This window comes from Loxodonta africana, chromosome 8, assembly GCF_030014295.1.
Source record: "Loxodonta africana isolate mLoxAfr1 chromosome 8, mLoxAfr1.hap2, whole genome shotgun sequence".
Classification (NCBI taxonomy): Eukaryota; Metazoa; Chordata; class Mammalia; order Proboscidea; family Elephantidae; genus Loxodonta; species Loxodonta africana.
The window spans coordinates 25231004-25243584 of record NC_087349.1 but is presented as its reverse complement, the minus strand read 5'-3'; the positions used below and the strand labels follow the sequence as shown (position 1 = coordinate 25243584).

Genomic DNA, 12581 nt, shown 5'->3' with positions numbered 1-12581 from the left:
CTGCAGCATTGTTTACAATAGCAAAAAGATGGAAGCAACCAAGATGCTCATCAAAGGATGAATAGATAAATAAATTATGGTATATACACACAATGGAATAACACGCAACAATTAAGAACAACAATGAATCTGTGAAACATTTCATAACATGGAAGAATTTGGAAGGCATTATGCTTAGTGAAATTAGTCAATTGCAAAAGGAAAAATATTGTATGAGATGGTTACGAGGGTGGGGAGGGAGGGAGAGGGATATTCACTACCTGTAGACAAAATTTTTTTTAGGTGAAGGGAAGGGCAATACATAACACAGGGATGGTCTGTACAACTGGACTAAACCAAAAGCAAAGAGATTTCCTCAATACATCCAAAAGCTCCGAAGGCCAAAGTAGCAAGGACAGGGGTCTGGGGACCATGGTTTCATGGGACATCTAGGTCAACTGGCATAACAAAATCTATTAAGAAAATGGTCTGCATTCCCCTTTGGTGAGAGGCATCTGGGGTCTTAAACTCTAGCAAGCGGCCATCTAAGATGCATAAATTGGTCTCAACCCACCTGGAGCAAAGGAGAACAAAGAACACCAAGACACAAAGTAAATATGAGCCCAAGAGACATAAAGGGCCACATAAACCAGAGACTCCATCTACCTGAGACCTGAAGAACTAGTTGGTGCCCGGCTACCACCAATCACTGCCCTGACAAGGAACACAACAGAGAATCCCTGATGGAGCAGGAGAATTGTGGGACTCAAATCTTAAATTCTTTTTAAAAAGACCAGGCTTAATGGTCTGACTGAGACCAGAGGGACCCTGACGGTCATGATCCCTGGACCCTTTGATAGCCCAAGATTGGAACCATTCCTAAAACCAACTCTACAGACAGGGATTGGCCTGGACTATAAGATAGACAATGATGCTGGTGAGGAGTGAACTTCGTGGCTCAAGTAGACACATGAGACTATGTGGGCAACTCCTGTCTGGTGGCAAGATGAGAAGGAAGAGGGGGACAGGAGCTGGTTGAATGGACAAGGGGAATACAGGCTGGAGAGGAAGAATGTGCTGTCTCTTTAAGGGGAGAGCAGCTGGGGGTGTGTATGGCTTTTTGTATGAGAGACTGACTTGATTTGTAAACTTTCGCCTAAAGCACAATAAATAAAAATAAAATAAAATAAAAAAGTTTGCATTGCCAGACTTGTAACTAATGTCTACTTATAGTAGAATAAAAATTGCTAGCAATTTTTCTAACCTTTCTGTCCCCATGCATGGGAAGTAGAATAGCATAATGATGGTCAGGAGCACAATTTTGGTTGTCAAGAAAGCCAGATTTCCAAGTGTGACTCTAATATTACTAACTGCTTTACTCTGTCAGGCTGTTTTCTCAGGTGTAAAATGGGAATAATAACAGCACCTACATCATAGGTCCCCCATGGGTGATCTTGCTGATATCTGAATACTGGTGGCTCAGGTTTCAGCTGAGCTTCCAGACTAAGACTAGAAAGACAGATCCAGCAGTATACTTCTGAAAAGAATTAGCCAGTGAAAACTTCATGAATAGCAGCAGAACATTGATATAGTGCTGGAAAATGAGCCCCCCAGGTTGAAAGACATTCAAAAGACAACTGGGGAAAAGCCACCTCCCCAAATTAGAGTCTAACTCAATGACGTGGATGGAGTAAAGCTTTCACGTCCTTCATTTGCTGATGTGGCAAGACTCAAAATGAGAAGAAACAGCTGCAAACATCCATTAATAATCAGAACCTAGAATGTACGAAGTATAAATCTAGGAAAATTGGAAATTGTCAAAAATTAAATGGAATGCATAAACATCAATATCCTAGGCATTAGTGAACTGAAATGGATGGGTATTGGCCATTTTGAATCAGACAATCACATATTCTACTATCCCGGGAATGACAACCTGAAGACGAATGGTGTTGCACTCATCGTCAAAAAGAACATTTCAAGATCTATCCTGAAGTACAGTGCTGTCAGTGATAGGATGATATCCATACGCCTACAAGGAAGACCAGTTAGTTAATATGACTATTATTCAAATTTACACACCAACCACTAAGGCCAAAGATGAAGAAATTGAAGATTTTTATCAGCTTCTGCAGTCTGAAGTTGATCGAACATGCAATCAAGATGCATTGATAATTACTGGCAATTAGAATGCAAAGTTGGAAACAAAGAAGAAGGATTGGTAGTTGGAAAACATGGCCTTGGTGACAGAAACAATGCCAGAGATCAAAAGATAGATTTTGCAAGACCAACAACTTCTTCACTGCAAATACATTTTTTCACAACACAAACAGCAACTATACACATGGACCTTGCCAGACAGAATACAGAGGAATCAAATTAACTACATTTGTGGAAAAAGACGATGGAAAAGCTCAATATCATCAGTCAGAACAAGGCCAGGGGCCGACTGTGGAACAGACCGTCATTTGCTCGTATGTGAGTTCAAGTTAAAACTGAAGAATATTAGAGCAAGTCCATGAGAGCCACAATATGACCTTGAGTATATCCCACCTGAATTTGGAGATCATCTCAAGAATAGATTTGACGCCCTGAATATTAATGACTGAAGACCAGATGAGTTGTGGAATGACATCAAGGTCACCATCCATGAAGAAAGCAAGAAGTCACTGAAAAGGCAGGAAAGAAAGAAAAGACCAAGATGGATGTCAGAGGAGACTCTGAAACTTGCTCTTGAACGTTGAGCAGCTAAAGCAAAAGGAAGAAATGATGAAGTAAAAGAACAAAACAGAAGATTTCAAAGGGCAGCTCGAGAAGACAAAGTATTATAATAACATGTGGAAAAAGCTGGAGATAGAAAACCAAAAGGGAAGAACACGCTTGGTGTTTCTCAAACTGAAAGAACTGAAGAAAAAATTCAAGCCTCAAGTTGCAATAGTGAAGGATTCTATGGGGAAAATATTAAACGACACAGGAAGCATCAAAAGAAGAGTCACCATACCAAAAAGAATTAGTCGATGTTCAACCATTTCAAGAGATAGGATATGATCAGGAACTGATAGTACTAAAGCAAGAAGTCCAAGCTGCACTGAAGTCATTGGCAAATAAAAAAAGCTCTAGGAATTGCCAGAATACCAATTGAGATGTTTCATAAATGGATCTAGTGCTGGAAGTGCTCACTCATCTATGCCAAGAAATTTGAAGACAGTTATGTGGCCAACTGACTGGAAGAGATCCATATTTATGCCTATTCCAAAGAAAGGTGACCCAAGTGAATGCAGAAACTATCAAACAAGATCATTAGTATGATATGCAAGCAAACTTTTGCTGAAGATCATTCAAAAGCGGCTGCAGCAGTGTATCAACAGGGACCTTCCAGAAATTCAGGCTGGATTCAGAAGAGGACATGGAACCAGGGATATCATTGCTGATGTCAGATGGATCCTGGCTGAAAGCAGAGAATATCAGAAGGATGATTAAATTACCTGTGTTTTATTGACTATGCAAAGGCATTCGACTGTGTGCCTCATAACAAATTATGGGTAACATTGAGAAGAATCGAAATTCCCGAACACTTAATTGTGCTCACCAGGAACCTGTACATAGATCAAGAGGCAGCTGTTCAGACAGAACAAGGGAATACTGAGTGGTTTAAAGTCAGGAAAGGTGTGCATCAGGGTTTATCCTTTGACCATACATATTCAATCTGTATGCTGAGCAAATAATCTGAGAAGTTGGTCTATATGAAGAAGAATCGGGCATCAGGGTTGAAGGAGGACTCATTAACAACCTGTGTTATGCCAATGACACAACCTTGCTTGCTGAAAGAGAAGAGGACTTGAAGTACTTACTGATGAAGATCAAAGACCACAGCCTTCAGTATGGATTACACCTCAACATAAAAAAAAAAAAAAAAAAAATCAAAAATCCTCCCAAGTGGACCAATAAGCCACATCATGATAAACGGAGAAAAGATTGAAGTTGTCAAGGATTTCATTTTACTTGGATCCACAGTCAACACCCATGGAAGCAGCAGTCAAGAAATCAAAAGACGCATTGCATTGGGAAAATCGGCTGCAAGAGATCTCTTTAAAGTGTTGAAAAGCAAAGATGTCACCCTGAAAACTAAGGTGCGTCTGACCCAGGTCATGGTATTTTCAATCACATCACATGCATGTGAAAGCTGGACAATGAATAAGGAAGTCTGAAGAAGAATTGATGCCTTTGAATTGTGGTGTTGGCGAAGAATATTGAATATACCATGGACTGCTGAATGAACGAACAAATCTGTCTTGGAAGAAGTACAACCAGAATGCTCCTCAGAAGCAAGGATGGTGAGACTGTGTCTTACATACTTTGGACATGTTTTCAGGAGGGGTATGTCCCTGTAGAAGGACATCATGCTTGGTAAAGTACAGGGTCAGCAGAAAAGAGGAAGACCCTCAACGAGATGGATTGACACAGTTGTTGCAACAATGGGCGCAAGCATAACAGTGATTGCAAGGATGGCACAGGACTGGGCAGTGTTTTGTTCTGTGGTACATGAGGTCGGTATGAATCAGAACCAACTCGACGGTACCTAACAACAACAACACATCATAGATGTGAAATGGTGGGGATATTGCATGGTTTAAAATCATGAAAGGTATGCATCTGAGTTGTATTCTTTCATCATATTCATTATTCAATCTGTATGCTGAGTAAATAATCCAAGAAACTGGGCTACATGAAGACTAATATGGCATCAGGATTGGGGGACGATTTATTAACAACCTGCGTTATGCAGATGACACAACCTTTCTTGCTGAAAGCTAAGAAGACTTTAAGCATTTACTGATGAAGATCAAAAACTACAGCTGTCAGTATGGATTATACCTCAACATAAAGACAATAAATCCTCACAACTGGACCAATAAGCAACACCATGATAAACAGAGAAAGATTCAAGTTGTCAAGGATTTCATTCTTCTCGGACCTACACTCAATGCCTATGGAAGGAGCAGATAAGAAATCAAAGGACATATTACATCGGGCATATCTGCTGCACAAGACCTCTTTAAAGTGTTGAAAGGAAAGATGTCACTTTGAGGAATAAAGTGTGCCTGGTCCAAGCCATGATATTTTTATCACCTAATATGCACGTAAAAGCTGGACAAGGAATAAGGAAGATGGAAGAAGTGATGCATTTGAATGATGGTGTTGGCGAAGAATACTGACTATACCATGGACTGCCAGAAGAATGAACAAGTCTGTCTTGAAAGAAGTACAGCCAGAGTGCTCAGAAGTGAGGATGGTGAGACTTCATTTCATGTACTTTGGGCATGTTATGGGGAGGGACCAATGCCTGGATAAGGTAAGGTAGAGAGAGGGTCTTTGAAAAAGAGGAAGACTCTCAATGAGATGGATTGACACAGTGGCTGCATCAATGGGCTTAAACATAGCAACAACTGTGAGGATGGTGCAGGACCTGGAAGTGTTTTCTTCTGTTGTACATAGGTTCGCTATGAGTCAGAACTGACCCAAAGGCACCTAACAACAACAACACATCATAAGCATGAAATGGTGGGTGTAGCGTCAAAATCTAACTTCAGGGAAGATAATCAATGCAAGGCTGCTTCCACAGTGGAGGTCAAACATACCTCCATTGCCCAAATTTTTACCAATTCAGACACTAGCCATCCCTCCCACAGCATTCCCTACTTCTCTGCTGAGTTGGGTACCTGTTGCAACGGCCACACAGAACCCACAGACCATACTTACAGTTAGGTGGTTTGTCAAGGAAGTAACAAGGTACAACTCAGGATCAACAGGCTACAACTCAGACTCAGGACCAGAAAGAATGTAGGCAAAGTTTGGAAGGCTCCCCTGAACTGGAGAACATATTCCTTCGTTCTTCAGTGCAGGAAACCTTCCTCAGCTCCTCTCGGCTGTGCAAGCAAGTAGTAATTTCTCTCTGCTGAGCATGGCCCCTCTCAGCTGGGAAGGCCTCCTTACCCCCCTGAAGACAGGCCTCCTGAGGACAGGCTCCTTTTGGGCCCCTCAGAACAGGCTTCCTTTTGGCCATGTTAGCCGTACAAGCCTCTCTGCTGTCAGCCTCTCCACAGCTAACTGACCCAGCTCATAGTCACTGTAGCTGTTTTGTTCACCACTCTTAGCTGCATTTCTACCAGCAGGTTTCTGCTGTCACCATTGACTCTGCCACAGGGCCCCTTCTGGGCCTCTTGCTGTCTTCAATGTTACAGCACTTAACCCATGCTACAGCTCTTTTCAGGAGATTCCCTGCTTTTTCTCACTCTCTGCTACTTCTCTCTTCTTGCTTCTCTTGCCTTTTCTCCTTTCCTGCTTCTTTCTTACTTCTTATGTCTAAAAGCCTCTGTGTGGGGTTGGCTGCATATATAAGCAAACTCCTGGTCAATTTCAAGGCATGACCCTCCCACCAGGGCCATGAACTGACCAATCCCTATAAGGGGATTAAAATAGACCAATCACAGGGCAGGCTGAAGTCCAGGGGCAAACAAAATGTATTAAATTACAAATTGTTTACAGCTTACCCAGGAAACATCAACCTGGACAAAACTAATAAACCTTCTGTGGCAAAAAACTAGGCAAAGGTAACTCCTTAGGGAAAAACATCTCTCAAACTGTTTTTCCAAAGAACCAAGGCAAAAGGCCTCATAAAAGAACTCATCTTGATATTCTACACCTCCAGGGGAGATAAAAAAAAAAAAAAATTCTACCCCCTCAGGAGAAGAAACAGCAGAAAGATATTCTATTCCTACTGGAGGGCCAAACCCCACTGGAAACATTAAAGTGTACTCATCAAAAAATGCAAAGGGAGGACAGTACACCAAATGAGCTTTTCCATACACCAACGGAGGACAGAAGTTCAGCTTATGACGTACGGCATTCTGATTCATTTGGCACACCCAGCGAAGCCACTGAACCAAAAGACAATGAAATGCCTCCATCTTTTATTGAACCTCTGACGAAAAGGAAGATATATGAAAACACAACATTAGGCTGCATGGGTGAAGTTGAGGGCATTCCAGTTCCCGGTGTGAAATTGTATCAAAATAAATCTTTCTTAGAGCCAGATGAAAGAATCAAAATAGATAGGGTGGGTAATGTGTGTCCTTTGGAAATTTCTAACATTCAAAAAGGAGACACGGGAGAGTACACGTACCATGCCATAAACATCACTGGGGAAGCAAAGAGCTTTGCAAACATAGACCTACCCCAGGAAGAAACAGCAGTGGCACTGCCGCCTCCAGCAACACGTCACATGTCATGGAGTTTGATTTGGAAAACACCTTTTCCTCCAGAAATTGTCCTGGAAGTTGAATTAAGTGAAAAAGATGTTAAAGAATTTGAGGAGCAAGTGAAAACAGTCACAGTTCCTGAATTTACTCCTGATCATAAAAGCAAGATCGTGAGTCTAGATGTTCTTCTATCGAATTTTGTGGATCCAAACATGGCTTCAAGCAAGGAAGAAGACAGATTTAAAAATTGATTTAGAAGTATTGGAAATGCCTCCTGGCTTTATAATGCCTATTTGTGATTTTAGAATTCCAGAAAATTCGCATGCTGTATTCCAATGTTCAGTTATAGGCACCCCTACCCCCGAAGTCAAATGGTATAAAGAATATGCGTGTATTGAGCCAGATGATGTTAAATATGAGATTAGCGAGGAGAAGGGAAGTCACACCCTTAGAATTCGAAATGCGTGTCTTTCGGACAGTGCAACATACAGATGCAGGGCTGTGAATTCTGTAGGAGAGGCTATTTGCCAGGGATTCCTCACCCTGGGAGATTCTGAAATATGTGCTGTGATGACAAAGAAAAGTAAAGTGACATTAAGCAGTTTGAAGGAAGAATTTGTATTAAGGAGCAAATATTTAGACAGCTTTTTTTTTAATTTCAGGTGGTGGAAGGGCCTCCCAAGTTTATCAAAGATATTTCTGACTGTTACATACCTTTGGGAACCACAGCCTACTTCCAGTGTTTAGTTTGTGGCTCTCCCAGGCCCAGAGTTTACTGGTACAAAGAAGCGAAATTGGTTCAAGGGGCAAGGTTCAGTTGTAAGGAAAGTGGCATAGCGTTCTACAACCTACTTATAACAAGCATAGTAAAAAGTGATGAAGGTGAGTACAGGTGTGTAGCTATGAACAAATCAGGAATGGCTGAGACCTGTGCATCACTTATTCTAACCTAAGGTTTCCTGTCCAATGTTTCAGTGCCTCAGTAACTTCTAGAATTAATTTGAGTGCTTTGATATTTTCCAAATTATAAGGATCTGATATAAACTTGCACTCTATTGAAGGCACCCAGTGAAATAGTTTCTCTGTTGAAATATCATCTTCGTAATATGCGTAAATATTCTGTTATTGAAACTGCGGAATCATCACTTGTGTCAATTATGCTGTGAATCATCAAGAATGATTAAATATCTCCATGGCTACCTAATTGATTATATTTCTACTCTACTCTCATTCTTCCTTCACAAAGCCGTTTAAGTAGAATGCATTTTCTTTTCATGCATAATCTATACTTGCAAAAGTAGATTGTAAAATTGAAGACCATGCCAGATGACCACACAGACAAACTGGGAAGAAGAAGATCTCTGATTATAACCTACTTTTGGAATTATAACCTTTTACATTCACACCCATGCTTTTTTACTTAAACTTGGAATAGACCAAACAAAACAAAAAAAACTTCAGTTCTATCCAATTAATAACTACTTCTAGAATGTTTTGCATTGTAATCTAAGTAAACGGATTTGGGCTCTTTTAAACACATTGTCATTATTAATATCTCTCTTCTGAAATGTTTTAACTCTCTCTCACTGATTTTGAAGAGACCAATGCTGCTCTCTTTGTAGACAGAGGTTGGCTAGTCAATTGCAGAATATGCAAATAAAGATCTTTCCACCTTTGGGGGGGAAAAAAGAACTCATCCATCACAATAGGGTTGTTTAAGTTACAAATGTGATAATGAATATTAAATGCCTAACAATGCATGACATATAGTAAGAGTACAAAAACCTTGGCTATCAATAGCAAGAACACTGTGCTGGACATAAAATACTAATTGTGATGTGCTGCCAATCACCAATAAAGGTGCTTACCATCATTTAAGAAAATAAATGATCCTTAAGTTTCAAATAAAAGGGTCAGTATAAGCACAATTACAACTGCTTATCATTAATGCAGATGACACACCTTGCTTGCTGAAAGTGAAGATGACTTGAAGCACTTACTGATGAAGATCAAAGACTACAGCCTTCAGTATGGATTACATTTCAACAAAAAGAAAACAAAAATCCTCACATCTGGACCAATAAACAACATCATGATAAATAGAGAAAAGATTGAAGATCCACAATCAATGCCCACGGAAGCAGCAATCAGGAAATCAAAGGACACATTGTATTGGGCCACTGTGCTGCAAAAGACCTCTTTAAAGTGTTAAAAAGCAAAGATGTCACTTTAAGGACTAAGGTGTGCCTGGCCCAAGCCATGGTGTTTTTAATTGGCTCAAATGCATTTGAAAGCTAGACAATGAATAAGGAAGACTGAAGAAGAATTGATGCCTTAAATATTGAATACACCATGGGCTGCCAAAAGAAGGAACAAATATGTCTTGGAAGAAGCACATCCAGAATGCTCCTTAGAAGCAAGAATGAAGAGACTTCGTCTCACATACCTCGGACGTGTTATCAGGAGGGATCAATCCCTGGAGAAGAACATCATGTTTGGTAATGTGGAAGGTCAGCAAAAAGCATAAAGACCCTCAGTGAGATGGACTGACACAGTGGCTGCAACAATGCACTCAAGCATAACAGTGACCATGAGGATGGCACAGGACCAGGCAGTGTTTCCTTGTGTTGTACATATAGTCGCTTTGACAGCACCTAACGACAACAATCATTAATGGACTTTAAGAAGCCCTGGTATTGCAATGGTTAAGTGTTAAGCTGCTAACCAAAATGCTGGCAGTTTGAACCCACCCAGTGACTCACGGGAGAAAGACCTGGAGGCCTACTCCTGTAAGAATTACAGTCTAGAAAACCATTTTTGGCAGTTCTACTCTGTTACCTGGGCTTGCTGTGAGTCGAAATTGACTCAACAGCATACAGCAACGGACTTTAGGCTGAGAAAGAAACTAATCAAAACCAAACCCATTACCATCGAGTAGATAGGGCAGAGAAGAACCACCACATAGTGTTTCCAAGGCTGTAATCCTTATGGAAGCAGATTGCCACACTTTTCTCCTGCAGAGTGGCTTGTGGGTTTGAACTGCCGATCTCTTGGTTAGCAAACAAGTGCTTAACCACTGCACCACCAGAGCTCCTTTGAGAAAGAAACCGAAGACTCAAAATTAAAAATGTCCACTTATTCTTGGCTGGAGCAAAGGAGAATGAAGAAGACCAAAGACACAAGGAAAAGATTAGTCCAAAGGACTAATGGACTGTACCATAAACTCCACCAGGCTCAGCACAGAACAACTAGATGGTGTCCAGTTACTACCAATGGCTGCTGTGCCAGGGATCACAATAGAGGGTCCTGGACAAAGTGGGAGAAAAATGTAGAACAAAATTAAAAAAAAAAAAAAGACAAGGCTTGCTGGTCTGACAGAGACTGGAAAAACCCCAAGAGTATGGCCCCCAGACACTCTTTTAAGCTGGTACTGAAGTTACCCTGAGGTTCAGGCTTCAGTCAAAGATTAGACAGGTCCATAGGGCCAACAGCACACGTGAAGGTTCTGCTTCATAGTTCATCATGTATACGAGACTAATGGGCACAACAGCCCAAAAGCAAAGATGAGAAGTCTGGAAGGGACAGGAAAACTGAACGAATGCAAACAGGGAAACAGAGGTGGAGAAGGGGAGGGTGTTGACACATCTTGGGGTTGATAACCAATGTCATAAAACAATTTGTGTATTAACTATTTAATGAAAAACTAATTTGCTCTGTAAATTTTCACCTAAATCACAATAAAAAGAAAAAATGTCCACTTACTTAAATATTTGCTTAACTAATCAACTATTCCCATGGATCTAAGAAGGTTTACAAACTGTGGGTACCAACTATGATTATCCTTAATGAAATTCATGTGCTTACAAGATTTGGACACACTTATTGTCTTGGTCAACAAGATTTCACATGCTTAAGCTGGAGCTTTCTAAAAACAAGTGATGCTGATGGAGCTCTATAACACAACAGTTGATAGTCATGAATTATAAATAAGCAATTGTTGACATAAGGAACAAAGGATCTCATCAAGTTTAGCATTTTATTTCAGGTCAGCAGTGACACAATTTCAAACTGGTGTCATTGAATAAGATTGAGTTTATTGGTTGTCATGACCACAGGTGCAAGCCCTGACAGTTGTTTTCAGCCAACTCAGGGTAACAGAGGAAGGGCAATTTTCTTAACATTAATTTTAATAACTTTCTCTTTCTTTGGCCTACTTTTCATGGGGACCTACAGGATGTGCCACCGTCTCAATCTTACCTAGGTCAAGAGCTGTAGTAGTGAAGAGATCACATTTCTCTCAGTCTGTAGAAAAGAAAGAGTTCTAAACCTTTGGAAAGGATAGGAAGCCTTGTTGATTCAATTAAGCGCCACAATGAAAATCTATCATTTTTTTTACCTTCAAGATTAACCATTTAAGTAAAATATATTATATGTGGATGCTTTTTGGCCTCCCCATGTGAATAAAAGCCTTGCAAACACACTTTTATAGTGTAGCAAAGTACTTTTGTATTTTATCAGAAATAGCTTGTGATTGTACAGAAATTTTATGTCTACCTCACATTTGTCATTTATCCATTGAAGGGTTCTGTGACTTAGAGGAGCTATTACTATGCCCTACATTGCTCGCACGAGGAAAGGTACCTGTTTGTTGCCCTGGGTCATAAGTCTCTTGAGTGGCACAGCCTGGACCTGAACACAAGCTTCCTGATTCTTAACTTGGGCCTCTTTCTCCTGGATCACAATGAGGTGTTTTTCAATACATGTGATCTTGTTGATACTTCAGTGGAATAACTAGAAAACAAATTTTTGTTTTGGTTTTGACTGGGAGATCTATATCTATGTCTACCTAACCAAAACTAGATATTTAAAATACCGGAGATATAGATTCAATAGACAATTTCCTTTTGACTTTTATGAAGCTTTTTTTTTTTCTTTTTTACTTCAAGGCAGTATTGCCATCTTTATTTTGATTCCTTTTTTGTGATTCTAACACTGTCCCTTGTATTTTCCATTTAAAAATACAAGGGACATGTGCTGATCAATAGGCACAGCTCTTAGGCTGATCTTAATCTCTTCTCCCCCTCCTTTTCATCAGTTTTAGACACAAAGTTCTAAAATATCTCTTAGCTATCATGGTAACATTTTGAATTAAAAATATTTAATAGACCTAGCAGAATGTTATGTTATATAGTAGTGTCAGTGCATAAAAAACATAGTAGTTTACCATTTGACTACAAAAAATTCCATATCCCACATTGCCTTAAGAATGCAACATTTGAAATTCACTTTTCTTTTTGACTTGATGACTATGCACTGGTAGTAAAACAAAATAAAAAGATGCAG

The 12581-nt window shown here is 40.1% G+C and overlaps 1 pseudogene; it reads left to right on the top strand.

Annotated features, from left to right (window-relative positions):
- The first annotated feature begins 2383 nt into the window (after window positions 1–2383).
- Window positions 2384–8637, top strand: LOC104845626 (myopalladin-like; annotated as a pseudogene).
- The last annotated feature ends 3944 nt before the right edge of the window (window positions 8638–12581 follow it).